Here is a 5,377-nt window from a genome sequence, read left to right as displayed (position 1 = left end):
CGTCTGAGTAAATGGTGTCATCGTCTGCAGTGGTTTTCCCTGCAGCACACAGTCACTGAATTAGTATCAAGTATGTGTTCTTGTTATATGCCATTTTTAACAAAGAAACTCAAACAGCACAGTTCTGCTCTTAATATGTTCAGATACTTTCTTTTAAACTCACTCTTAAACATAAAGCCTCTGTTCTGTTTTTTCTTTAACTCCTTCTTTGGCTTCAGTTCAACTTCAGCGTAAGTCACATCACTAGGTTCAGCTTTGGTTTCTGAAAGAGAACAGAAGCTTTCTGTCACTACTGTCTTTCTTCTGTCAAAATCCAAACGTTGCCCTCAACCAATTATTTATATTTCATTCACCTTTCTCTAAACCTTCCACTCCACTCTGTGTAAACAAAACTTGTTTGAAAGGTTTTGTGAGAACAATTGTATTTGAGTTTTTAATGAAGTGCTGTATACAATTCATACCTTTTCCATGGGGTTGTGGATTTTTCACCTTAATTTCAGAATATGTCGCATCCCTTGTTTTTATCACTGCATCATCTGATACAAAAAACATTTAATATAGAATATATATAAAAAATAATAAACAAATATAAAATATAGTATTTTTTCATTTATTTTATTGCAAAGAACAACATAATCATTTAATATTTCCCTTACCTTTTTTTGGGGATTTTTTCTTTTTACTAGTCACAATGCTGGCGTAAATTACATCACTGGACATAGCTGCCGGATCATCTACAACAGAAGATGTTTATTTGTGGCTCTACTATATTTTCACATCACATTGTAAAAAAAAACAATCTTACTGTTTTTTTGTTTTTTAAAAAAAACATTTAAATTTTTTGGGGGAAGGAGATTGACCAAAACTCCTCCTACACTTGCTACACTCTACAAATCCTTCCTTCTCTCCTCAGTTTCTAGTGACAAATATATTCACATCCCACCCACCCCTTCAGCTCTTCAGTGACTGCTTTACCCAGAACTATCTTCCAGCTTTCTCAGTGTTCACCTCCCTTTTCTCCAGCTCAGTTCTGGGTAGGGTCTGTATGCGTGAAATATAATTTATTAAATATATGAACTAGAGCTGTGTCCTGTTTTATCAATAATGCCATGAGACAAAAGGTAAATGATCTTCTAGAGAGACTGTGTAACTAGTGTAAAAAGTGTGTGTATGCTGACACTGCAAACTGACCAGCCTGCTGTGGTGAGGATCCTGAGATCCACAGATTCTCACTCTTTTTGCTTATTTTCATTAGTTACATAAGCATGTGTTTGATGAAGGGATCCAAATTATACCTTAATGTCAATAAATTATCTGCATTTTTTAACATGACTCTTTAAACAACTCTTCAGGTTTTGACGACTTTTCATTATGAAGAATTTAAAAATCCAAAATAAAAGCTTGTTAAATGAACCTACAACAACAGCCACAAAATACCGACCAGTCACATCTTCACAATACACTGACCATGAGGTCCAAAAATTGTGTTTTCAAACCTTTTTTTTTCTTGTAACAGCAGAACCAGCCCAGTATGAAAATGAGGAGCAAGATAACAGTCCCCCCCACTGCCACTCCTATTGTTATAACAGCAGATCCAGAACCTGAGAGTGGAGAAATATAGAGAATATCATTTAAAGTTAAATACTGTAGAGTTAGAGAAAGCTTTAAATTACATGAAGAAGTCATTTTGTCTTATAGCAAGGCAGGAACACATCCTCCAGAGCTAAATAAACTCATACAGTCCCTCATACACTTACACCTGTGGACAGACTCACACAGCCAGTCCACCTACACTGTCAAAAACACTGTCACTGTGGTGGCACCATCAAGAGTCCATGTTTTTTACTTTTAATTAGGAACATAACTGTACATTATTTTCAATATAATTGTAGATTGTAATATTGTGTTGATTTCGTATGTTCCATTTAATTTCCAGGACTTATATGTTCTTTTATTTTACACAGTTCTATGATGAAAGTTTACATACATTAACCTCTCCTTCTGGAGAAGAGAGTATAATGTACCTTTAGAGAACACAACTGGACTTTAACACCACTGTTGTACCTTTAAAGGTATATTTACATTGTTTGTACCTTTAGTGACCAATAATGTGCCTCTACAGTACCTTTGTGTTTTTTTAAGAGTGTACCAACATTTGCTCTTGGACTGTGGGAGGAAATCCGAGCACTTGGAGGAAACCCACAGAGACACTGAGAGAACAGACCAACTCGCCAAACTGGGTATTGAACCCAAAACCCCAGAACCCTGGAGCTGTGTTAGTGACTGATCCAAAATCACTTGGAGTAAAGTCATGTTTAATCAACATCCACTGAAAGTAGAAATGTCTTTTCCTTCTTCTGAAATGTTACACTTTTAGAGATACAACTTTTTTGTCTGACATCAACAATGTTTAATAAAGTGTCTGTATTTACTGTATTACTGATTACAGACTTTTATTTGTTAATTAATACTCGTTTCTCATATTCATAAAATACACAATTTGAAAGAGAACAGAAGCTTTCTGTCACTACTGTCTTTCTTCTGTCAAAATCCAAACGTTGCCCTCAACCAATTATTTATATTTCATTCACCTTTCTCTAAACCTTCCACTCCACTCTGTGTAAACAAAACTTGTTTGAAAGGTTTTGTGAGAACAATTGTATTTGAGTTTTTAATGAATGTGCTGTATACAATTCATACCTTTTCCATGGGGTTGTGGATTTTTCACCTTAATTTCAGAATATGTCGCATCCCTTGTTTTTCCTCTGTGGGTTTCCTCCCACAGTCCAAAAACACACGTTGCAGGTGGATTGGCGACTCGAAAGTGTCCGTAGGTGTGAATGTGTGTGTGTCTGTGTTGCCCTGTGAAGGACTGGCGTCCCCTCCAGGGTGTATTCCCGCCTTGCGCCCCATGATTCCAGGTAGGCTCTGGACCCCCCGCGACCCTAAATTGGATAAGCGGTTACAGATAATGGATGGATCTCTAGTTTCATTAAAAGCACAGTTCTTTGTAATTTTCTGTCATGTAATGTTCATAAAAATACACCACCACACCCCCTGATAAAACTCACAGATAAATGTGACGCTGTGGAAGGAAGATATGTTATGAATTCTGAATAATGTTGACTATTTGTGTGTGTAGTGATGTACAAACCGGATTTCAAAAATGTTGGGACACTAAACAAATTGTGAATAAAAACTGAATGCAATAATGTGGAGATTGCAAATGTCAATATTTTATTCATAATAGAACATAGATGACCGATCAAAAGTTTAATCTGAGTAAATGTAACATTTTAAAGGAAAGATATGTTGATTCAAAAGTTCACAGTGTCAACAAATCCCAAAAAAGTTGGGACAAGTAGCAATAAGTGGCTGGAAAATGGAAATTGAGCGAACAGCTGGAAGACCAATTAAGACTAATTAGGTCAATTGACAACATGATTGGGTATAACAAAGACCTTCTCAGAGTTTCAGTGTCTCTCTGAAATCAAGATGATAAGAGGATCACCAATTCCACCATTGTTTCGCAGAAAGATAGTGCAGCAATACCAGAATGGTGTTACCCAGCGTAAAATAGCAAAGACTTTTAAGTTATCATCATCAACTGTGCATAACATCATCAAAAGATTCAGAGAATCTGGAACAATTGCTGTGCGTAAGGGTCAAGGCCATAAAACTCTGGATGCTCGCGATCTCCGGGCCCTTAAACATCACTGCACCTCAAACAGGAATGCAGCTGTCAAGGAAATAACAGAATGGGCTCAGGAATACTTCCAGAAAGCATTGTCAGTGAACACAATCCACCGTGCCATCTGCCGTTGCCAGCTGAAACTCTACAGTGCAAAGAGGAAGCCATTTCTAAGCAAGCTCCACAAGCTCAGGCATTTGCACTGGGTCAGGGGTCTTTTAAAATGGAGTGTGGCAAAATGGAAGACTGTTCTGTGGTCAGATGAGTCACGATTTGAAGTTCTTTATGGAACACTGGGACGCCATGTCATCCGGACCAGAGAGGACAAGGATAACCCAAGTTGTTATCAACACTCCATTCAGAAGCCTGCATCACTGATGGTATGGGGTTGCATGAGTGCTTGTGACATGGGCAGCTTGCATGTCTGGAAAGGCACCATTAATGCAGAGAACTATGTTCAGGTTCTAGAACAACATATGCTCCCATATAGACTTCATCTCTTTCAGGGAACTGCATTTCTCAACAAGATAATGCCAGACCACATTCTGCAGCAATCACAACATCATGGCTACGTAGGAGAAGGATCCGGGTACTGAAATGGCCAGCCTGCAGTCCAGATCTTTCACCTATAGAGAACATTTGGCGCATCATAAGGAGGAAGGTGCGACAAAGAAGGCCCAAGAAGATTGAACAGTTAGAGGCCTGTATTAGACATGAATGGGAGAGCATTCCTATTTCTAAACTTGAGAAACTGGTCTCCTCTGTCCCCAGACGTCTGAGTGTTGTAAGAAGAAGGGGGGATGCCACACAGTGGTAAAAAATGGCCTTGTCCCAACTTTTTAGGGATTTTTTGACGCCATGAGTCCAAGGGATATTTTTCCCTTAAAATGATACATTCTCTCAGTTTAAACTTTTGATCTGTGATTTGTGTTCTATTCTGAATATAATATTAGATGTTGGCATCTCCACATCACTGCATTCAGTTTTTATTCACAATTTGTTTAGTGTCCCAACTTTTTTGGAATCCAGTTTGTACACCAAAAAACGTTGTTTGATTTTAAGTCACTGAAGCTATAGAGATAAATCCGTGTATACAGTGGAGTTAAAGTCACAGGAATCAGGAAAGTTCCTGTTGATTACCAAAGTAGAAACGTACAAAATGCCTCTTCAGGTTCCAGGACACATTTGCTAGCAGAACTGTTACAATCTTCTACAAAACAATGACGGATTTAGAAACAAGCTTTGGGACCTTGTTATCAGAGTTTAAGAACTGCCATTCCTGAGCTGTACGAGGATTATCAGAGTGGGGGAATGCAGTGGACAGTGGACAGAGGGCTCAACCAAGCAGTGGTCAGTGGAGACACACAGAGCTGGAGCAGTGGAACACCTGGATTGAGACTCTAATGTGAGAACAGCTGAGAGAAACGAACAAAACCAGCAGTGGATCCACACTGGAGCTAAACCCAAATGCTGTGCTACATACAGCTCTGTAGTTTCATCCTCCTGCAAATACATCAGCTGCACCTGTGCACTGGAGACAGTGCTGCCTTCTAGGCAGAGGAATGTAATTTCTTCAGTCAACTGGCGAGGATGAATGTGATTGGTTAAAACACAGACGTTCAAATGCAGCAACATAAACCAGTAAAGCACCACTCTTACAGAAATGTCTTTGGAAGATAACTGCTG

At 38.7% G+C, this 5,377-nt stretch overlaps 1 long non-coding RNA gene across 1 annotated transcript; it reads right to left on the bottom strand.

Annotated features, from left to right (window-relative positions):
• Positions 1 to 441: 441 nt before the first annotated feature.
• Positions 442 to 1,561, bottom strand: LOC136665667 (uncharacterized). The gene is made up of 3 exons (XR_010795299.1): positions 1,497 to 1,561; positions 657 to 734; positions 442 to 536 (listed from the first exon to the last, which is right to left on the bottom strand). It is a non-coding gene; the product is annotated as an uncharacterized lncRNA (long non-coding RNA).
• Positions 1,562 to 5,377: the final 3,816 nt, after the last annotated feature.

Source organism: Hoplias malabaricus, chromosome 14 (assembly GCF_029633855.1).
Source record: "Hoplias malabaricus isolate fHopMal1 chromosome 14, fHopMal1.hap1, whole genome shotgun sequence".
NCBI classification, from domain to species: Eukaryota; Metazoa; Chordata; class Actinopteri; order Characiformes; family Erythrinidae; genus Hoplias; species Hoplias malabaricus.
Note: the sequence above shows the minus strand (reverse complement) of the source record. Positions and strands in the feature narration are given on the sequence as shown.